General features: G+C 33.2%; 1 long non-coding RNA gene across 1 annotated transcript in view; it reads right to left on the bottom strand.

Moving 5' to 3' along the window:
- Positions 1-11,393: 11,393 nt before the first annotated feature.
- Positions 11,394-24,786, bottom strand: part of LOC108365058 (uncharacterized) — a 19,570-nt gene continuing 6,177 nt past the window's right edge. Inside the window, exons 2-3 of the long non-coding RNA XR_001847871.1 lie at positions 11,777-12,938; positions 11,394-11,724 (exon numbers count right to left, since the gene is read on the bottom strand). This is a non-coding gene — a long non-coding RNA (uncharacterized LOC108365058). The remainder of the gene's footprint in view (positions 11,725-11,776; positions 12,939-24,786) is intronic.

Below are 24,786 nucleotides of genomic sequence, written 5' to 3'. Positions count from 1 at the left end.
AGAGCGCGAAAATTTTAAAAGGCAGACGTATGTAGTTAGATTATCAAAGCAGGGTTAAGTATGTTGGGCTGCGATCAGAATTGTAATGAACCAATTGCCACTTCACATACATTTTGACGTATTTATCTATCTTTCTAGCTATCTATCTTTCATACCAACATGGTTTAAGATAGCCACACCCAGCGCTGGCAGAACTCCACAGGCATAGTGCAAACATTTTTCCAGCGCTGGGCATGCTTGGAATAAAACGACAAATGTTAGCAGCAGGGTTGGTAAAAAGGTAAATTTGTTTAATTTTGATAGATTTTTGTTAAAGTATTTTATTTGAAAAATAAGTTCAACTTTTCGTTCCCGTTTTATTTTTCGTAGTTATCTTTATATTATAAACTTCTTTTCCAAAGTGAACATTTACATTTGGGGGGGTGAAATAACACAAACGGCAATAAGGCAAATTTGTGTTATTTCCCAATTGAATGTGAAATAACACAAATTTGCTTTATTTCATTTCTCGTTGCGCAATACGACCAACTTTTATACTTAACAATTTGAGTAATAAAGCCAAATAGTGCACATATGTACATAGGTAGTCACCCAGTTACATTTGACAAAAAGTAGTACATGAACGAGTTAAATGGATGCATTTGTAAGTATACAATTTTGAAAGTGCCCGACGTCGCGCTCGCGTCCCCCGCCCCTCCCCTCTTTTCGCAATTATGTACTGGTGGCATTATAACCGTTTAGAAAAAGAAAAAATGTTAAAATAACACTAGTTCACTTCTGAAACTGCTTTTTAATGTCCAAGTAATGGGAATTGTTGTGTAGGGTGTTATTGCATGCATCCCACCCATAGTGGAATTTACCAGGTGCCGCTGCTTTATTTGAAAATTTGCCTATAAAATGTGACTATAAGGCAGCCGAATGTCAGAAAATAAAGCGAGAAAGCCGTTTTATTACTTCATCTGTTTATTGCGACATGGTTCCATGCAAACATTTTAAGGTTTTCCAGCAATGTTTTTAACATATTAAAAAGCATGCAGAAAAAATTCATACAAAAGCGCTATGTCCAATATGCGGAGCAGTTTTTAAAGACGATGCTTTTCCTATATTTTGTTAGACTTTTCATAAGTAAAAATATTTTGTGAATATTACTTTCTCCATATAAATTATATCACATTTTTTTGTTTAATTTAAGGCCTATCAAACAGGTTTAAGCTTTTGAGCAAAAACAACATTTGCCTGTATTTTGTTGTTGCTTGTGGTATCGAAGGTGCCAAAAACTGTTCTGATTTTCTTCTTCTACATCAAAGCGTGCCATGCGAAATACGAAAAAGGTAAAAAATTTAAATTGAAAAAATGAAAATTGTTGCAACCAAGGCGAATTAATATAAGGTGATAGCACGAGTGCAAAAACAAAAATTTACATGTATTCTGTTTTTGCTTTGGCGGCATAAACTATCAAAATCTGTAAGAGTGTGTGTAGAAATTCGAAAAAAATTTTTCAATTTGATATCAAAAGCCGTGCGGCGAAACACATACACAAAATCAGCTGAGCTAGTAACACCACCTTATATAAATTCGACTTGGTTGCAACTTTCTTTCTTAGTAAATTGGTTCGCTTCTCGAAGCATTGATCCATCATCCTGTGCCAGGCCTAGTAATCAGCGGTTGGGCTGCTGAGTTGGGCGAGCTTTCCAAAAGCTGGTATTTAATCGCTGGTTTTTGTATGGAAAATGGTTCACATGCAAATAGATTTTAACAATTTAGAACTTTCGTAAGNCAGGTGTTTGTGCCACGTGAAGTGAGCAGTCAGCAGTCCAGTATGTTGTCTGCAGTGTCATCTGCTCAGTGAGAGTAAAAAATTTTATAGGCCGTGTGAGATTGAAGGCAACATGAGTTTACCTGCACCCCTCGATGCCTCTGAGCCATTTCTGAGCGAAGTATTCACCCAGTTTCTAATGGTGGCTTCGACTGCCGAAGGTGGGAGTGCTAAAGCTGGTTGCGGACCGAGGAATACCTGGTCTGAGGCAACTCTGGCCAAATGATCAGATGTCTCATAACCTGGTACTCCAGAGTGACCTGGCACCCGGAGTGATAGAACCTCGTTATGTTCACCATCATATTTTAGTCGAAACTTGCATTGCCTAACTAGTTTGCAAGTACTTAAATAGAGGGCTGGTCAATGCCTTAAGTGCAGCTTGGTTGTCACTGCAGTCACGTAAACTCCCTCCCCTCCACCCATGTTTCACCACGTAGTCCATGGCTTTGAGTATTGCAATTACCTCAGCCTGGAAGACCGAAGCATATTCCACATAAAAGTGAAGCTTATCTCCATTAACCCCGAAAAAGACCCCAGATCATGATCCAGAGTCAGTTTTGGAGCCATCAGTGAAGATTCGACAATGTGTGACTCTGGTCTCAGCGATGGAATCAAACCAGCATTCAGTCTCAGGAAACTCAACATTATAGAATTTCTTCAACAAATATAATGGTGGCGTACTATCCTGTAGCATTGAAAAGACACAAGTGCTTAAATCTCTGCTGCCAGCAATTTTCGCCGCGCCCCACTCATTGTCATACCAGCATCCGGTTCTTTTTAGTCTGCAGGTGGCCTTTAAGGCTTCCCCACGTATGAAAACACAAAGTGACGGTAAGTGCAGCAGTTCGTCAAGAGCACTATACACCACTCAAAAAAAAATTAAAGTTAAATAAAGATGCTATCAAGAAACCATTTTGGTTATTTATATCGAAACCAGATAAATTTTCGTGGACCCCCATTTACAACTCATGGACCCCCATATTTTTTTCACGTTACCGTGGACCCCGTCGAGTCTTCCGTGGACCCCTGGGGGTCCACCTGGACCACTTTGGGAATCACTGCTTTAGACCAATAGTCGTGTACAGATTTTATATAAATTCAACAATTATTGAGCATTTTAAGCCAAAAAATTGCTGAAAAAATTTGCAAACTTTTTTATTACCAAAATGCTCGAAACCCACACGAACGATTTTGTTTTTGTTTTCTTTAATTAAAAATTCAATAGTTTTTCTTTCGTTTGCTATATGGGATATATTGTTTGATATCTTCTAAGTATGTTTATTTGATTCAAGTATATGAGCATAAATGTTTTCCCATACAAAATCACTTCGTCATCGTTTTGCAAACATGTGCATGCATTGGAAGTGTGGAAAGGAGACAAAAAGTATGTTTGTGTGTGTATGTACATATTTCGGCTTTTGATAAACATATGTAAATACATACATAAGCACATATGTTGATTGCAGTTAATGTGGACCTGTTCCTATTTTTTTAGTAATTATGTAAATACATACATATGTACGTACATATCGCACGTTTAATAATATACAGATGTGATTCAAAATTTACATTTTTGGAGATTTCATCATACAATTACTAAGCTTGATAAAAAGAACATGTTCAGCCTAACATAAACTAAACTTCCCAATAATGGCAAGGATATGTGTCTTTACATCTGTCGTTTGGTATACCAACTGTATGGATTGATCAAACCTTGATTGCGTTTTCCCACAAAATTAAAATTTTGAAGTAATTCGGTATATCATTAAACGTGCGATATGATGATTGCAGTTAATGTTGATCTGTTTCTATTTTTTAGTAATCTATTGGGGTATTCATAAAGGTGTCGTAAATGTCGTAATGTTGTATTTCGTAAACTTTAAACGCCTATAAAATATATTAAGGGAATTCACAAAGTACCATCAATGTCATATTATGAATTTTCGCAGGTTAAAAAATAGTTGATTGTGGTTTTAAGTTCTCTAAACATTTAATTAAGCTTTTAAAGTTTACCACATACAACAATACGATACTTACGACACCGTTGTGAATCCCTCATATGTATGTCTATACATATTATAAATGTACATACATAAATGTATGAGCACATGTACGCATAATACGATAAAACTTTTTGAAGTGAAGCAACACTTAGAAAAAGACAAATCCAAGAATAAAAATAAAGGTGAGTATGTACATAGATAAAGAAAAGGATAAAGGCAAAGGTAAAAATAAAAACAATAACAAAGTTGCGTAAAGATAAAGGCACAAATGAAGCACAAGGTAAATTTAAACACTTCACTTATATAAGAGCAAAGGTGAAAGGCAATATGTATATGAAGAATATTTTCCTATCGATATCATTATCGCTTTTGATATCGATATTTTTATCGATTTTGTTATCGATATTGCTATCGATATGATCGGTTTTGCTATCGATATATTTATCGATTTTGTTGTCGATATTTTTATCGATTTTGTCATCAATATTTTTATAGGTTTTGGTACCGACATTTTTATCGATTTTGATATCGATGTTATCGCTTTTGTTATCGATATTTTTATAGNGAAAAGGATATAGATAGAGGCACAGAGACTCAATCTGGGAACTATTTCGGTATTTTAGAGATTTTCGGGATTCTCGGGACTTATCGATATTATAATCGAAATTTTATCGGTTTTGTGATCGATATTTTTATAGATTTTGTTATCGAAATTTTTACCGATATTATTATTTTGCTATCGATATTTTCGGAACTTATCGATATAATAATCGATATTTTTTATCGATTTTGTTATCGATATTTTTATTTATTTTGTAATCGACTTTGTTATTGATTTTATTATCAATTATTGACCGATTTTGTTATTGATATTTTTATTGATTTTTTTATCGATATTTTCATCAGTTTTGTTATCGATTTTGTTATCGATATTTTTATAGATTTTCTTGTCGATATTTTAATCGATTTTTTCATCGATATTTTTATCGGTTTTGTTATCGACATTTTTATTGATTGTATTAACGATTTTCCTATCGATATCATTATCGCTTTTGATATCGATATTTTTATCGATTTTGTTATCGATATTGCTATCGATATGATCGGTTTTGCTATCGATATATTTATCGATTTTGTTGTCGATATTTTTATCGATTTTGTCATCAATATTTTTATAGGTTTTGTTACCGACATTTTTATCGATTTTGCTATCGATGTTATCGCTTTTGTTATCGATATTTTTATCGGTTTTATTATCGTTATTTTTATCGATTTTTCTATCGATATTGTTATCGCTTTTGTTATTGATATTTTTATCAATTTCGTTATCGATTTTGTTATCGACTTTGTAATCGATTTGGTGATCGATTTTTCGATAGATTTTATAATCGATATTTTGATCGATTTTGTTATCGATATTTTTATCGATTTTGTCATCGATTTTGATATCGATATTTTCATCGATATTTTCATCGATTTTTTTGTCGAGGTTTTTATTGATTTTGCTATCGATACCATTATCGATATTTTTTTTTTAGTGTGTGCATTAGTTTTTTACTTGGATATGCTCCTAACCATACCACGTATTCTACGTTTATNTCGATATAATAATCGATATTTTTTATCGATTTTGTTATCGATATTTTTATTTATTTTGTAATCGACTTTGTTATTGATTTTATTATCAATTATTGACCGATTTTGTTATTGATATTTTTATTGATTTTTTTATCGATATTTTCATCAGTTTTGTTATCGATTTTGTTATCGATATTTTTATAGATTTTCTTGTCGATATTTTAATCGATTTTTTCATCGATATTTTTATCGGTTTTGTTATCGACATTTTTATTGATTGTATTAACGATTTTCCTATCGATATCATTATCGCTTTTGATATCGATATTTTTATCGATTTTGTTATCGATATTGCTATCGATATGATCGGTTTTGCTATCGATATATTTATCGATTTTGTTGTCGATATTTTTATCGATTTTGTCATCAATATTTTTATAGGTTTTGTTACCGACATTTTTATCGATTTTGCTATCGATGTTATCGCTTTTGTTATCGATATTTTTATAGGGTTTTATTATCGTTATTTTTATCGATTTTTCTATCGATATTGTTATCGCTTTTGTTATTGATATTTTTATCAATTTCGTTATCGATTTTGTTATCGACTTTGTAATCGATTTGGTGATCGATTTTTCGATAGATTTGATAATCGATATTTTGATCGATTTTGTTATCGATATTTTTATCGATTTTGTCATCGATTTTGATATCGATATTTTCATCGATTTTTTTGTCGAGGTTTTTATTGATTTTGCTATCGATACCATTATCGATATTTTTTTTTAGTGTGTGCATTCGNGCATTAGTTTTTTACTTGGATATGCTCCTAACCATACCACGTATTCTACGTTTATATTTAGCGCCTGTATCTCCGATACAGCCTGCAGACCAAGACGAAGGCGCTGGACTGTCCCTTTTTTTTTGACAGTTCCCATTTTTCACACTTCAAAAACTATACGTGGTAGAAAGAAACGAATTTGAAATAAGCATATATATACGGTGAGTTTTGTCTTGTTTTGTAGATCACACTCCTCCAAATTTTCTTGAACCGTCTTATTTATGCATGCAAACACACAAAATACTTTATGTAAATATTTTTCATACTGTCAATGTCAATGTCGCGCGACTTAGCAGCAACAGCAGAAGTTGTGTTCAACCCTTTCATGCATTAATTTTTCCTATAAAATATTGCACTTTGAATGCGCTTATCTTTAAATCTACGGTATATTTTTTTAATGAATTGTGTTAAAAGAACTTAAATCCTGCTTTAGTTTTGCATTTTTCGTCACCTTGATTTTAGAGCATTTTAGCGTCATTTTCTATCAATTTAATTTTCTAAAAGAGTTTCATTTTACTCTATAAATGCATTATATTGCACATGTAGAACAATTTAGTAAACTAGTATTTAGGAGAGACGAAATTAAAAAAAAATAGTTATTTTTATTATTTGACCGAAATATAGTTCAAAATAACCAATAAAAATGTAAATACCCTGTACAAGTTTAGTGCATGAAAGGGTTAAGAGATAAATTGAAAGAAATCTAGATCAGGCGCTGCAGTCGATGGGCAAATTAAATATTTTATGNCCAATAAAAATGTAAATACCCTGTACAAGTTTAGTGCATGAAAGGGTTAAAAGATAAATTGAAAGAAATCTAGATCAGGCGCTGCAGTCGATGGGCAAATTAAATATTTTATCTACACTTGTACTATTGCTAACAGCTAGCAGCGAGCTCATGTCAAGCACAGTCAATGGCAGATACATTTACAGCCATGTGCATACATACACCCATTAAATAATTTAAAAATAAACTAGACGAATATTTATTTTTCTTTTCCTCTCTGGGGCAATTAATTCAAGAAATGACGACATACACTTCTTAACATCTCTGTAAACCGGTGCGGTGCGGCCCGCCGGTGATATAATTCGACCAACGAGACAAACTGCCGCGTTTTCTCTGCGTCAACTGCAGCTTGAGAGCTTATACGTTGCAGTGAAAATAACAAAAATTAAATCGCGCGCGGCATTTGTCACCGAACAACTTAATTAAAATTTATAAATCGTACATGCACACACAGAGGTAAACACATAGCTTCCCTACCATATATTCAATTCCGAATCATACATGTGCATACATATAAGCGAAATGCAATATACATACATACATCCATTGTATGTAATTCAAATTGGATTATGTTATTTAATTGAAACATTTCATGTGTCATAAATCAAAACGCAAATTAGGCAGACGAGTGTTCTAAGGCGCGTGAGGTGAAATATTCATAAAACAGATTAAATTTTTCTAAGCGTTGCGGCAATGAACATTTACGTAGATTTAAAGTCGTGTTTTTATTAAACTTATGGCAGTCGTCAAGTCAAGTAGCAATACATACATACATATATACATATGTGTTGCTCCACCGTCCCGATATTTAATTTAGTGATCCATGATGCAATAAAATTCACAAATTTGGCAAAGCAATTAATGTGACTAGTAGGGTAGTCCAAAAATTAGTTAGCGTTTAATGGCTTAAAAGCGAATTTATTCAGACCATTCGGAAATCTATGCAATGACATTCCTGAACGTCTCGCTGACTATTTCAGCCTCAAGAAGGGACCTTCAAATGTAAGAATAAAGAATTCTAAATAAAAATACGTTTAATACCATTAAGAACAGTTTGCTTTGTGTGATGTGCGCTGAATGAAAAACATAGCACGCCGAACAGTCTCAACGTTTTGCCAAAAGTGTGTCAACAACGCATAAAATGTTACCAAATTAGCTTCCACAAAACGAGAATTACACAAACATAATAGGGGTATTCTTCAAATCTTGCAAAGCCATTGCACCTAGCACGGATTGCATGGATTCCATAACTTGCAAACACACAACAACAAAATACATGGGAAACAACATTTCCTATCGCTGCAAAATATGCAACGTCCAACATTTCAATGAAATTATTTTTAAAGTGTTAATGTCAGAGAATATTCTTTCAGTTCTATTTAAAATATTTTTATCTAGTCCTCCTTCCAAAATATGTGAGGCGTGCGCTATAATTCTAGTCGTGTTTTTAAGGTGAGCTCAAGGTGAGGATGAAGACAATAAGAAGCAGAACTCGCACGGTATAAGCTTCACCGTGTTTTGGTTCCATTCCATGTTTTTTTTTATAAGANGTGAGCTCAAGGTGAGGATGAAGACAATAAGAAGCAGAACTCGCACGGTACAAGCTTCACCGTGTTTTGGTTCCATTCCATGTTTTTTTTTATAAGATACTGTGCACAGTAGCGTGCGCCGAAAATCCGCTTTTTTAGAATTTTGATTGGTAATAAGCAAAAATATGGTTCATTATGCTTTAAAAAAATTGTGTGCAATTTGGAATTTTTTGGTTAATATCCTAGGCTCGCCCAAGTCGACCAAAGTTCAATATGCTCAAAAAATAAAAACTAATTAATACATTTTTTTACTAAAATTGTAATAATCTTCGAAAGTATTAGTCCTAAATAAGTTGGTATATGGACCTTTTTTGTAGAGAATCGAAGTTAGCTAAGAAAACAAATTTTGTAGTACTTGAACTTTGACTAGGATATTGACCAAAAATTTTTACATTTCACACAGGTTTTTTTTAGAGCATAATAACCCAAATTTTTGCTATTACTAATCAAAATTCTAAAAAAGCGGATTTTCGGTCCACGCTAGTGCACAGACTGTCAGATAGATCTGTCAATAATATTTGCCCTTCATTTAATTTTGTCCCCAGCAAATCGCCTGCAAAGTCCTGGGTTTGCGAGGTCCTCAATTTTTTTACCAAATGTTGCTCTTTTATGAAGAACATTTTCATATGCTTTAAAAGATATTGAGGGCAATTTGATTAACGTTGCTATTCATACACATACATATGTATGTATGTAAGGATGCTACCCTTGCTGTGCCTATTCTAGTGATGCAATTTTTAAGGCACTTTATTGTATTAAATATTTAATAAAAAACCAGGGGAATTACTATGTAATTCGATGCGAAAACGAATGATTCGCATTCGCACAAATTCATCGTAAGTAATACATAGTGGCGTTGTCCTATCGCATCGCATTTCTCTTTCGTATCGCATAACAGGGTAACCCCCAAAAAAAAAAAAAAACAAAGCATCGTCACAACTCTTTTAGTTATGACCAGTAGCTCGTTTCTGTAACTCTTCTCTACCGATTATTTCTCTACTGGTAGAGAATATACGTCATTCTCTACTACTCATTAGCAGTAGAGAACAGGGCGGCGAATTCATATCTCAATTCGCCTTGGTAGAGCATTGTTACAGAAACGAGCTGCAGGGTCGAAAATTTTAAGCTTTTGCTTGGAATTGCTTATTTTTCTTATTCAGGGTCTCCAAGCTTAATTTTAACGACCATGCTTATTTTGCTTATTTCAATGTACAAAGTTAAGTACGGACCTCTTAAGAAAACGGTCAAGAAAAAAATTGCTATTATTTTGACATATGATATTTCACAGTCTCAATTTTTCTTTCCGAAATAATACTCTTTCTTCACAAAAAACTTTAGAAACCATATTAGCAAATTTCTTAAGAACTCCGTACTGCTTAAGAAAAATTGGCTTTTCTTGAGCATTTTTTAGGCGTTTTTTTTATTCGTCGAACTAAAGAAGTGTTTACAAATAATAACAAGAAAACATTGCATCTGCTTGGATACAACAATTTTATTGAAAATCAAAGATTTGCCTCTACGGGAAGGCATTGGTGTTATTAAAGAGATTAAAAGTAACGTCCATAAACCTAGCTGACCCAAGTCGCCAAAAATCAATAAAAATTAGCTAGGAATTAGGTGTCTTTTAGGTGTTAATTAGGGCCTCCAAAATTAATTTAGGTGTTCCATTGGTTTCCGAGAAATTCGCAAAAATCGTNATTCATATCTCAATTCGCCTTGGTAGAGCATTGTTACAGAAACGAGCTGCAGGGTCGAAAATTTTAAGCTTTTGCTTGGAATTGCTTATTTTTCTTATTCAGGGTCTCCAAGCTTAATTTTAACGACCATGCTTATTTTGCTTATTTCAATGTACAAAGTTAAGTACGGACCTCTTAAGAAAACGGTCAAGAAAAAAATTGCTATTATTTTGACATATGATATTTCACAGTCTCAATTTTTCTTTCCGAAATAATACTCTTTCTTCACAAAAAACTTTAGAAACCATATTAGCAAATTTCTTAAGAACTCCGTACTGCTTAAGAAAAATTGGCTTTTCTTGAGCATTTTTTAGGCGTTTTTTTTATTCGTCGAACTAAAGAAGTGTTTACAAATAATAACAAGAAAACATTGCATCTGCTTGGATACAACAATTTTATTGAAAATCAAAGATTTGCCTCTACGGGAAGGCATTGGTGTTATTAAAGAGATTAAAAGTAACGTCCATAAACCTAGCTGACGCAAGTCGCCAAAAATCAATAAAAATTAGCTAGGAATTAGGTGTCTTAGGTGTTAATTAGGGCCTCCAAAATTAATTTAGGTGTTCCATTGGTTTCCGAGAAATTCGCTAAATTTAGGTTTAAAATTTTCCAAATATTTGCAGGAATTAGGTGTCTTTTAGGTGTTCTTCAACGCCACTAAAACTAATTTAGTAGCTCCATTGGTTTCCGCGAAATTCGCAAAAATGTGGTTTTCAGCTAGCTTAGCGCTGTTAACCTAGCTGAACAATCATATTTTTTTTTTTTAATTTTCGAAATACATATCTGCAGGAATTAGGTGTCTTTTAGGTATTCTTCAACGCCACTAAAACCAATTTAGTAGCTCCATTGGTTCCATTTAAAAGTATTAACCTAACTGGAAAATTTTTTGAAAATAAATTAAGTATTCATATTTTAGTGTAATATAATCCGTATTATTTTTAATAACAGTAAAACAAAGACAACTAAATCAATATATTAACAGCACTGAAAACATACAATTTTTAATTCCGTCCGTAAAACATTAAACGGTACTTAAATACATTTTTTGTTGTTTTTCGAGCATATTTACTAATGTCTAATGTCATACGTAGTTAGTTAATATCATATATATTTTTTGGGGTTTTGTATAATGTATACTGTTGCAGTTTAAATAAAGTAGTCAAAAAGTATAAATGCTTTCCAGCTGTACGTTTTCGAAGTCAGTCGCACTTCTAAATCGGGTCCTAAACAAACAAGAAAAAGCGATTTTGGCTGTTTTCAGGGATTCGACATGACAGAAGTTTTAATTTGGCCAAAATCCTCCCTTCCAAAATTGTATGCCCTCAAACCAGGGTGGTTATTAAAAAATTTGTTTTCGTTAGCCTACCAAGCGTACTGCAAAATATTATTTAAAATTATCTGTGAGATTGTTGTTATTATCGCTTACCTGATCTTGACAGAAGTATCCGAATCCAATAATACCAGCAATTGCCAAAAATAGGCAGAATAAAATAATTGTTCGTATTTTGGAGCGTGGTTCCATTTTCTTAATCTCGTAAACACCGCTAGGCAGAAGTAAAGCAAAATCACTATCAACTTGTACGGAGACGTTTTTTTGCATATCTATTGGCATGTTCCGACATAAGCAACACGAATTACGTGTACGACGATTTTTATTACACCAACAAAAAATTATGGCTGCCAGCTGCTAACTGCACCGCCACCACAACCAGCTCCTCTCTAGCTCTCAGTGCCCCGCTTCCAATCCTTCGCTGAGCACTTTTGTGTGGACAATGCGCTTGTAACGTTCTAGTGGCTGACTGATTTAAAGGGAACGCTATAGCCAGCTTTTTTAACAAATCCCCTTAAGAAAAACTGCGAATGCGAATGACGGCGCTTAAGTCGAGACGAATGGAACAGTAAATTCAAATAAAAGAGGTTAAATGGGTATAATGGAAAACTGAATTGTGCTTGCAGCGATAATAACGGTGGGCGTTTGGGTTCGGATGTATATTTGGTTCAATGGATGGCAACAATGCGGGGGGCGAGGTGTGTTTGTTGAATGGGTAAAGGGATTAAGTCCTCAGCACGCTTTCCGAAATACGATGCTAACGAAGCTTTTACGTCGTCACGTTGCCACTTGTACTGAGAAAATTCCACTCTTTCAAATGCGATTTAAGCTTACTCCAGCCACACTGCCGCTGACGAGGTCGCCGTAGTAATCAACTTTGGCACCGCTGATGGTGATGTTAAATTCTGAATGCGAAATATGCAGCATGATAAACGTTTGCCCGCTTTCAACAATCGCTCTGGGCGCCTGCGTCTATGTAGGCATCGATGTATGTGCGGGTGTTTGCAGTTTCGTGGATTGGGGTTCAATGCGGGTTTATTGATGTTTTGGTATTTGCAGTCATCCGCTCAGGGCAATTTAGGCGATGCTAATTTATGCCATCTGACGTGTTGCGCCTGTTTGGCGGAGAGCTTTACTATTCACGTCAATTTCTCGGTTTACCTCAACAATGCGCCACAAGTACACGAACACAAAAACTGTTGTTAGCAAAACAATTTAAAAACGGTTGAAAATAGAATCTACTGGAAAATGACGCATCCTGTAAATAAAGAAACAAAAAGTTAGCGATTAGAATTGTTTGGAAACTCGATTTGATAATAGAATTAAAGTGGGTTGCCTTGTGCTGTTTTTCACAAAAAACTTTAGAAAAGTGTAGTAGAAAGCGGAGCAAATTTCTTAAGAACTGCGCACTGCCTTTAGAAAATTTGACACATGAAAATTTCTTAGCCATTTCTTGTACGTCATTTTATATGGACTTTTTGCTTTTCTTGAGAGCTGCATACTGGCCTTTAAAGTGGGTATTAAAGGACGAGGAAGAAATTAAAATGTACATATTTAAAGTGTATTTATCCAAATGGTGATTAATATAAAAACGTTATGTTGAAGATAAATAGTTGGTTCGAACTAGTCCTCTATAGTGAGTAAAAGTTCACAAATAGAATTCTAGCGTCTTGAAAATCACTACCCCAAAAGCAGTAAAAATTACGTTTTCCTCATAACATTCTTATTGGATGGCCTACGATATTTATGGAAAATGTCCTTTAAATTAAATATTTTTAAAACGCGATTGTTTAAATCGTTGAACAATAAATTAATAGTTTTAAACCGATAAAAAATATACACAGTGAGTGCCAGTTAAAATGAGCAAGGGAAATTTTCGTAATGTTTTTCATGTTAGTCTTATGCATATACCAGTCCTTACAACCGCCCAGTTGTGGCGGCTCGGGAAATTATACTCTTGGACCGCATGTCCTACACGTAATATATTTACGGTACTTCTTGGAATCATGTCCATCCCGACAGCATCGAGAACATGCTATCTTAGTTAATTATACGTAAACTATTTTATAGCTTAGAAGGAAAATTGTAAAAAGTTTACATATATTAAGCTTTAAGTTAATTTTTATTGTATACTAGCTTTTACCCGCGGGTTTCACCCCACGTCTTTATACAAATATGAAAAAACAGTATGTAAAGATGTTATACTCTCTGCTCCTATTTTATTACAGCCGTGATAGCAGCATATGGTACGACAGCTGTATAGCTTGGGTGTTATGGAATGAAATGCAATAATAATTTTTTGGCACTGCAGGTGTTTTTGCCCAGTTATATAAACCTTACTATAAGCACCTACCATTGATATGTTTACATACCAAATTTAAATTTTATGTGACTTATGGTTCCGGAGCTGATTAAAAATTCTATGAGATATGCCACGCGCCCTCCAACAAAGTCATTTATATAAACCTTACTGTAAGCATCTACCATAGATTTGTGTGCATACCAAATTTCAAGTTCATGTGACTTATGGTTCCGAAGTTATAGCTGATTAAAAATTTGCAGCCCTATGGGAGGTGCCACGCCCCCTCGCAAAATTGGCACCATATTTGCAAACAAAACCATGCCCCTATCCCGGAGTAAAAGCAAATAACTGTGCAAAGTTTCGTGCGGTTCCGTGAAGTGGTTCAAAAGTTATAAGATAATAAACAAACAGACATTCACATTTATATATATAGATTAATTTTGCAATATATATTACAAATGTAAGTATATATGTGAATATACATAGGTCAAATGACTGTCAAAAATAAATAAATAAATAAAACATACTTCGGCCGTTGAAATAAAAAGCGAAAATAAGTTTTCCTTTTCCCTCCTACGCGTTTTAGCGCTTCTCGACCCATATTCAGGGAGTGTGTATTTGGCGTGTGTCAAGTTAGCACTACACTTTTCGAAATCGGAAAAGTTAACTAAGGCATTAATTATACAGTTTTTGTTGTAAATTTGTTGTGCGAAGAAAAAATTTTTAGCTTTCGTTTTCAGGAAAAAATGGTATGTAGTGCTAACTTGACACTACAAATTGAGATATCCAATATGTTACTATGCCATTAATTGAGGCTTTTAACATTAAAATTTGTTGTGAAAAGCAAAAATTTGTAGCTTTAGTTTTTCCGGAAAAAATTAAGTTGACCCTTTTTCGAACAAAATTTAGTATGTAGTGCTAACTTGACACCTTACACAATTGACGACAGAATTGAGATATTGAAAAGGTTACAACGGAATTAATTGTAGCTTTTTTGTTGTAAATTTGTTGTGGAAAGAAAAAATGTGTAGCTTTCATTTTTTAAGAAAAATGGTATGTAGTGCTAACTTGACACCATGCACCTAGTCGATAGCATTGAGAAATCCAGTATGTTATCTCAATTTAATAGGCGGTGGGGCAAGGTGTCAACTCAATTTTTTGCCAGAAAATCGGAAGCTAAAAAAAAAAAATCTACAATTAATGACGTTGTAACTTTTCAATATCTTAATTCTATCGACTAGGTGCATAGTGTCAAGATAGCACTACATACCATTTTTTCTTAAAAAACGAAAGCTACAATTTTTTTCAACAACAAATTTACAACAAAAAAGCTACAATTAATGCCGCTAGAACATTTTCAGTATCTCCATTCTATCGACTAGGTGTATGGTGTCAAGTTAGCACTAAATACCATTTTTTCCTAAAAAGCGAAAGCTAATTTTTTTTTCTTTCCACAACAAATTTACAACAAAAAGCTACAATCAGGGCCGCTATAACATTTTCAATATCTCAATTCTATCGACTAGGTGTAAGGTGTGAAGTTAGCACTACATACCATTTTTTCCTAAAAAACGACAGCTAAAACTTTTTCTTTCCGCAACTAATGTACAACAAAAAAAGCTACAATTAATGACGTTATAACATTTTCAATATCTCAATTCTATCGACTAGGTGTATGGTGTCAAGTTAGCACTACATACCATTTTTTCCTAAAAAACGAAAGCTACAATTTTTTCTTTTTACAACAAAAAAGCTACAATTAATGCCGTTGTAACCTTTTCAATATCTCAATTCTGTCGTCAATGGGGCCTGGTGTCAAGTTAGCACTACATACTAAATTTTGTTTGAAAAAGGGTCAACTCAATTTTTTCCAGAAAAACGAAAGCTACACATTTTTTGTTTTCACAACAAATTTTAAAGTTAAAAGCTACATCTAATGGCATAGTAACATATTGGAAATCTCAATTCTATCGACTGGGTGTATGGTGTCAATTTAGCACTACATACCATTTTTTCCTAAAAAGCGAAAGCTAAATATTTCTTCTTTCCACAACAAATTTACAACAAAAAGCTACAATTAATGCCGTTATAACATTTTCAATATCTCAGTTCTATCGACTAGGTGTAAGGTGTCAAGTTAGCACTACATACCATTTTTTCTTAAAAAACGAAAGCTACAAATTTTTTCTTTCCACAACAAATTTTAAAGTTAAAAGCTACAATTAATGCCGTTATAACATTTTCAATATCTCAATTCTATCGACTAGGTGTATGGTGTCAAGTTAGCACTACATACCATTTTTTCTTAAAAAACGAAAGCTACAATTTTTTTCTTTCCGCAACAAATTTACAACAAAAAAGCTGCAATTAATGCCGTTATAACATTTTCAATATCGCAATTCTATCGACTAGGTGTATAATATCAAGTAGCGCTACATACCATTTTTTCTTAAAAAACGCAATTTTTTTCCGCAACAAATTTATAACAAAAAAGCTGCATTTAATGCCGTTAAATGAAATGAAATGAAATAACATTTTCAATATCTCAATTCTACCGACTAGGCGTATGGTGTCAAGTTAGCACTACATACCATTATTTCCTAAAAAACGAAATCTCAAAATTTTTTCTTTCCATAACAAATAAACAACAAAAAAATTAATGCTGTTATAGTATTTCCAATATCTCAATTATATCGACTAGGCGTATGGTGTCAAGTTAGTACTACATACCGTAGTTGAGTTTTCTGCTAACTTGACAGACGTATGTGTTTCAATATACACATAATAATTAATTAACCATAATTACATTCCACAATAACAATTATGTACATAAATTTACAGTTGATATATGTATATTAAGGCACATGCACTAAAATTTTTCATGAGCATTGTGTTGACTTCTACTAGGCATTAAACGATTTTTCAGAATTTAAGCATTAAAATTTTATGAAGCNTGCACTAAAATTTTTCATGAGCATTGTGTTGACTTCTACTAGGCATTAAAAGATTTTTCAGAATTTAAGCATTAAAATTTAATTTNGTATATTAAGGCACATGCACTAAAATTTTTCATGAGCATTGTGTTGACTTCTACTAGGCATTAAACGATTTTTCAGAATTTAAGCATTAAAATTTTATGAAGCAGTAATTTATCAATATTAGTGTAATTTTTATTTGCATTAAATTTCAAAAATTACTGCAATAATTTTTTACATTAACACTAATGATTTACAGGTCTATTCTGCGCTGGTAATAAAAATGTTGTAACCGGTAAAGTTCCTGTCAATTTTTAAACCCTTTTATGCAATGCCGAAATTCCACCATTCTTCATAGCTGAATTGCTGAATATTTTAACCGCATTACCAACGTACCTAGAATCGCGGAGACAAGAACTCGTAACAAAATCTTCGGTAATGTGCAGAATAGACCTGTTAAAATCGATTTAGTAGTATCTTGAGAACGGGGCGAAAAAAATTTAAAAAAATTAGACATAAGTACATACATATAAATTTTCTATGAAAAGAAATATTTGTAAAATCTTTTTTTTTTTTAATTTTTCACACACAAATTTTTTGTTAAAAAAAATAGTTTCTGAAAATATGCCATCTCAAAAAAAAATTTTAAATCATAGTGGTAGCCTCTGAGTGTTGCAATATTTAAGTATAGTATTATTAGTATTGCACTCTACAATAATTTGAGTTATGAATTTTTTTTTAACCGAAGTTGAGTAAAATCAGTACATTACAAATTTACAAATTTTTTAAATTTTTTTTAGATTTTTTTTTAGTATGCAGTTTTGTAGCCCATTAAATTTTAGTAAAATAAAGTGCAAGTTTTAAGCGATTGCAAACCTGGCGTTAATGTTTTTTAAGTTTCTTTGAAAACAGTTTTGCGCATTTTCTTCCATAAGAAAAAATGCAAAAAGCCGACAGTGTAAAAAATATTAAAAAACAACGCAATTTTGCAGTAACACTTTATGACTAAAATTTAATGGGCTGTAAGTCTGCATACTCAAAATAATTCAAAAAAAAATTTAAAAAAATTGTAAATTTCTAATGTATTCATTTTACTCACCTTCGGTGTAAAAAAAATTCATAACTCAAATCATTGTAGAGTGCACCCCATAATACTACACTTAAATATATTTTTAGATGGCATATTTTAAAAAACTAATTTTGTATCAAAAAATTTTTATGTAAAAAATTTTTCAAGAAAATAAAATTTTTTAATATCTCTTTTCATAGAGAATTTTGATGTATGTATGTGTGATTTTTTCGAATTTTTTCCTCGCGCCGTTTTCGGGATATTTGATCGTTTTTTTTTTCTTTTTGTGCAGTAAAGGTTTTAAAAATGTATTAATCAAGCTCAAGTTTCATATTTATTTATTAATTATGTTTATGCATCAGCCCTTAAAATTTTAAACAAATCACACGAAGTGTGAAACCCGATCGTTTTGGTATGGAATGCCTACATATGTAAATACATATCGTCGTGTAAAAAAAATGCAACACCTCGTATCAAGATAATGCAAATGCGCGTATGTGAGGTTGCATAAATTGTTTTCTGGAGTAAAAACACTTATATTTTAAATGGATCTCTCTTTTATAAAGGAATAGCATTTCTGGTTAGTATATTTTATGACGAATGGATAAGGATTGAGCCAAGAGCTTGTGTGAGGAAATCTATTTTTTTTTTTCGATTTTAGGCGTTTTTGTACTTGAAACGACGATATTCATACGTTCGACATTTTTTTGTATGAAAGAAAATAATAGCACCTTCGGCAAAAAACATATCACAAATCAACGCATATGCTTAGCCACTTGAAACTTGCACTTTATTAAGCTAGAATTTAATAGGCCATAAAACTGCATACTTAGAAGTTTTCTAAGAATTTTTAATAAAGAATTTTTTGTTGTTGTACACATTTTTTTTTTAAATTTGAATTTATGTACATACTAAAGGCCTGCAAATGTACTATAAAACATAGCGACATGTGTCACATCATACAAGGGTAGGGCTGCCAGATATCTCTGTTGCCAAATCGGGACACTTTAGGGAGGGTCTCTCGCGACGTGCGAAAGGAGGTAGTCTAATTTTATTTTGACAGACAAAAACAAAAACAAAAAATTATGAGATCATGGGATCATTACATCGTACGCCAACAAAACAAAACAAATTATCACAACTAAAGCACAGAGAATTTTTCACAATGCATGAACATTTTTTTATTCTTTATAAAAATACAGTTTACACTAAATATATCAAAAAAACATAAAAAAAACNAACAGCTTCTCATAAAAATACAATCGCCGTTCGGAGTCGGCGTAAAACTGTAGGTCCCTCCGCTTTGTGTGACAATATCAAGACGCACGCCACAAGTCGGAGGAGAAGCTCGGCCAAACACTAACATATGTGTAAGCGCCAATCTATTATTATTATTAAAGCACAGAGAATTTTTCACAATGCATGAACATTTTCGTATTCTTTATAAAAGTACAGTTTACACTAAATATATCAAAAAAACATTAAAAAAAATGTCTAACCTTTGTGCTAAACTGGGGAAAATTCAATAAATTTGCATACAAATTTGCAACATTCTAATCAAACCTTTTATAAAAGTTTTTAAAGTTAAGTTTTGCAGCCCATTAAATTTTAGTTGATTTTTGGTATTGTTTTTACTGAGAGATCCTTCCATACAAACTATGGTCGATAATTCTTTTTATATGGAAGACACTGTCAGCAAAAAAAAAAAATGCTAAAAATCAACGAAATTTGCTGGCAACTTCAAACTTGCTCTTTATTAATTTGCTCAAAAGCTACATTTTCAAAATTTTTCTAAAAGATCTGATTAGGAAATTGTGATCTGATAAAAGAGAGAGTCAATAATTTTGTACGGCACTGTACTTATAAGTACTCTACGCTTATGAAAGAGCACCAACCCAACTCGTAATACATTTAAGTATAAAAATTTTAGTCTTTAGTATAGAAATATTCAATTCAAATACATCCATATTAAAATGAAGCGCTTTGCACTTACCGATTGCTATTTCGTAATTAAGTTAAAAAAAATATTTAAATTCCTTGCTGCCTGTAATGGGATTTGAACCCTGACCCTCTGTACATTAGCAAATTGTGACAAGAATCTTCGCGAACTCAGCTACAGCCAGACATGTAAATGTGTATTCAAATGTTGACTTTGAATGAACACCACGCGTGCGTTTTATGGAAGTATTATTTTTAAATACGAACAATTTTAAACGATAAAATAAAAACTATTCATATTTACTATGCGTTATTTCCCTCAGTGAATTCATAAAATTTTTCTGAAGATTACAACGCGGATTTTCCCTTAGTGTAGTGATTTTTGAAATTTGAACTTTTTACGCTGATTTCAACGATACCAATAAGAGTTTATTTGCTTTGTTTATATATATTTTTTTTATTATCACTTAATTCTTAATACACAAAAGTAGATCATGATAAAATATGTATATCGCATTAAAGATAATAGCTTGTACTTTCTAAATAATATACATTTATTTACCATTAATCATGTATTTTTTCCAAAAAGGTTATTTCATGAAAAAAATAACATTTATTCGTTTTTAGTGGTTTTGGTTTAAATATATAAAAAACAATCTCAGTTGAAAACAATCAGCTATGTGGTTCATAAGATATTAATATTAAAAAAATCAAAAAATGTAACTTTAATCTTCTAAAACGTCTTTATATTTTACTTGCGCTAAATAATTGGCATGGTTGAAATGAGCGTAAAAAGTTCTATTGATCTGAATTATCGGGGAGTAACTTAAATTAAAAATCTATATGTTTACGTATTGTTTAGTATTTCCATTAAAAACTCAAATATATCGCAAATTCACATGGAATTAATAATACACATTTTACTTCTAATTGTATACTTTGCGCACTTTTTTAGTACCTTTCTACTACCGTTTTCGCAAAAGGCGATCACATTTCCCCCTTTCTCCTACTTCCAAAATACAAATCTGTCAGATTTGGACTGTCGCAAATTACATAACCTTGTGTTAGTGAATCATAGTGCCAGTTCATAGTGGCTGCATTTCTTTATTCATTCTGAACGTTTGGAATAAACTTTTTTGTTTATTTATTCTTTAGAACGTTCCTGATGATATGTTGACGTACATTTCAAACGCATTCTGTTTATTCCGGCTGTGAAATGGGATTATCCGGAATGTATAAAGAAACGCAGCCAGTATGTCGCACGTGCATATTTGACCATGACATATGAAGACTCTGTCGAATAAAGCAAATAGTTACTCGAAAAAATTTATCCAGTAAAAATCCAGTCAAACTTTCAAGTTCAGCTGTAATTTTCTAACCGACTTCACAAAAAGGAGAAGGTTATCAATTCGTCGGAATATTTTTTTTTTATGTATATTACCGCATAACTTTGGACCACGTTAACCCATTTCGATAGTTCTTTCTTCATCGGAAAGGTGGTACCTCAAGGGTGGTCACATACTGTTTAGATCCGATAATTGGATCGTGAAAAAATTAACGATAATCTTAAATTTTTATAAGAGAATAGAAGTCGGTTTTGTTGTTTGCTTAAAAATTACTTGTGCTCTCTCAATTTCCCCCCATTTGCTGGTTTCTTGGAAGTTTGGCCGCTTTCATAGAAGTGCATCAGCCAGCAGATATTTGAAATCCTATCAGGAATTATTTGCTATTGAGAGTTGTACCTACTATAAATACACTGACAGCGGACGAGTGGGCGTATATAACTCAGGTTTTGCCTAGTTTGAAATTCTTTTTTGACGCTACACTTGACATTTGTTCTTATGAATCATGTATGTATGTATATCTATAGTAATTCGACTAGTAGCCATGACTGAAAAAAAATATATAAACTACCGAAACAGACGAGTTGGAAGCGTTAATAATTTAAAAAGTGAAGAATATACGGCTGCTACTTTTATCGATTTAAGATTAAAAAGAAATATTTTACCGCAAATAAATTGGAATAATGTAAAAGAACAATTTTTCAATATTTTCGTAACACTATGCTAATGACAATGAAGACACTTTTCATGAACCAATTGTGATATCGGATCCTAGTAACCTTCGGAATTTCATGATAAATCTGCAAACGATTTTACACGAAAAGCGAAAACTAAAACTACTTTCGAAGTTGAAATAAACGAATATTTAGATCAACCACTTGTTCTTCGTAGTGTCAATATATGGGCGATTCCATGGAAAGGTCCACCGCGTACAAAAAAATTAAAAGTCCTATATCTAAAGTATTTATAGGCCGATTCGACTGCTTTTGATAATCAGGCCAATTCTTAATACTCCCGGGGAGTTCGTTCTCCGGGAATTTGTTACTCCCAAGAAAGAAATCCACCAATAATTAGCTCCCAGGAGTAGCATTTTCCCCGAATTTACGGGAGGAGGAAATTCGAAGTGTTTGTCACTTTTTTAAGAGCTCAACTCCGCCATATAATATAAAAACTCCTCAAGGAATTTTTATTCATGATAGGAGGAAAGTGAAAAGAGAGAAAACTCCCGGGGAGTTTCTGTTCAGAATCGGCCTGAATATATATTGGAAAGCAGAAACATTTTTGTTAAAAATGGTCTTGTTAGGTTTGGAAAACCTGTATTTATGTGGCGCTGATGCCAAAATAAAAAGTACGTTCGACATAAAATGCACACTTTCTTCCCGTTAAAAATTCTTTAAAGAAAAATATTAACAAAACCTTTTTTCGTGGAAATTTTAGTAGTGTAACGCCACGTCAGATAGTTAAACATTAAGCAGAAAAGATTTTTACATTAAAGCAAAAAAGATTTCTACATTTAAAAACTTGAAAAATTAACTTTATAGGCGGTATACACTGCGCGTCTGACTCGTGAGTCGGTTTGGATGTGTTTGTGAAAATAACTGTGTTAGTTACACCGACATGACTCTGAATGATTCAACTGTGTATATTGGAAGGCGAGTAAACGCGTACGCAAATGGCTCGCGAGTCAGACGCCTATTAAAAATTTCCAATATTACTACAAAAACTTGTATACAAATAGTCTTGTCCAATTCCCAAAGTTTTGCAATTTTGTAACCCAAGTCAAAATCCTTTTCTGTTTTTCGTAACGTCAATCCAGTGCGAATGTTCACTAATATCTTTAAATCGCTACTACCAACACTAGTATCATAATAATAATAGATTGGCGCTTACACATATGTTAGTGTTTGGCCGAGCCTCTCCTCCGATTTGTGGCGTGCGCCTTGATGTTGTCATACAAATCGGAGAGACCTACAGTTTCACGCCGACTCCGAACGGCGATTGTATTTTTATGAGAAGCTGTTTTTCCTGTCAGAAATACACTCGGAGGTTTGCCATTGCCAACACTAGTATACTTTTACTAAATATCCCCTGTTGTTGTTGTAGCGGCTACTAAGCCCCGTTCGAGGCGGTTCATCCATCAACGTTGTCGTCAATTTCAGCTAGGGGGAGGCCCAGGAAGTGTGCTACTTCCACAGGGGCTGTCCATAGGGACAGGGGCGTTAGCTGAGTGGGGTTCTCAGGGCATGTGAAGAGGTGCCGGGAGTCATGTGGCGACTCTCCACGTACCGGGCATTGGTGGGGCACATCCTCGTTGATTCTGCTCAAGTAGGAGTTGAGCCTGCTGCAATAGCCAGAGCGAAGTTGGGCTATTGTAGTGCGGGTCTCCCGAGGCAGGCAAATTTCTGTCCCGTCCACGTCCGGTGGTTGTGTGCCTAGAACGGCATTCACAGGGCGGGAGTCTACATAACTTGAGACTGATTCCCTGTGAATGCCGTTCAGGACCTACCTACAAGCGGGTCCAGAGGTTGTTTGATAAATATCCCCTATATTGATTTGCTATGCAAATCTAGAAAAACCTTTTCAAAGTTTGAATTTTAAAATTCCGTGTTTAACGATTTGTCATACGAGCTTCACGTAACGCCAGATTGCAAATACCCGCATTCCATTATTGGCATTCTTCCATGTTTTTTTTTTAAGTATTTAACTACGCCACAAACGAGTATGACTAGAGAGCAATTATTTAGTACAGCTGGTCAGCTTCACTCCGATAGACGATCAAATCTCTTTTTTGCTTTTTTGTTTTTGTTTTCAACTACACTGTCCTTTTTATTCAGATTTTGTTTTGTTTTGTAGCCCATTAGATTCTAGTATAAGAAATGCAAGTTCGGAGTTAGTCAAAAATCGTATTGATTTTTGAGATTTTTTTTTGTTGAAGGTGTTTTCCATTTTTGCCATATATAGTATTTTCGAAGTTTTTTTTTGTATGCAAAAAATTGATTGCACTACAAATCTGCATACTCAAAAAAATTTTATAAAATCTCATTAAAAAGTTGAAAATTTGCATGAAAATTTGCTGAATTTGGCGCAAAATATAGAATAACAAGTAAGAAGGTCTAAGTTCGGGCGGAACCGAACATTAAATACCCGGCGCAAGTATTAAATATATGTTTTTTCACCTTTCCGAAACTTTCCGCTAGATGGTAATCCCGGATCAATTTTGAGTAAATTAGCGTCGTTCAATTTCGAAATATTGAAGTTTCAAGCATTTCTGAAATTTACCGTTATATGAGAAGCGGCCGTTATTTTAGTCCGATTTCAATAATTTTCAACGTTTTGCTTATATGTGGCAAGCACAATAACCACACCGAGTTTGGTACAAATTGGTAGAACGGTTACCGATATACTTATATGTGATCATAAGTGGGCGGTGCCACGCCCATTTTCCAAAATTTTACCATAAACGTATTTCTTGGTAAAGA

This window comes from Rhagoletis zephyria, unplaced genomic scaffold (assembly GCF_001687245.7).
Source record: "Rhagoletis zephyria isolate East Lansing unplaced genomic scaffold, Rhagoletis_zephyria_1.1 Rzeph_scaffold_01761, whole genome shotgun sequence".
Taxonomy (NCBI): domain Eukaryota; kingdom Metazoa; phylum Arthropoda; class Insecta; order Diptera; family Tephritidae; genus Rhagoletis; species Rhagoletis zephyria.
The sequence above is the reverse complement of the archived record's forward strand: the minus strand, read 5'-3'. Positions and strand labels throughout refer to the sequence as shown.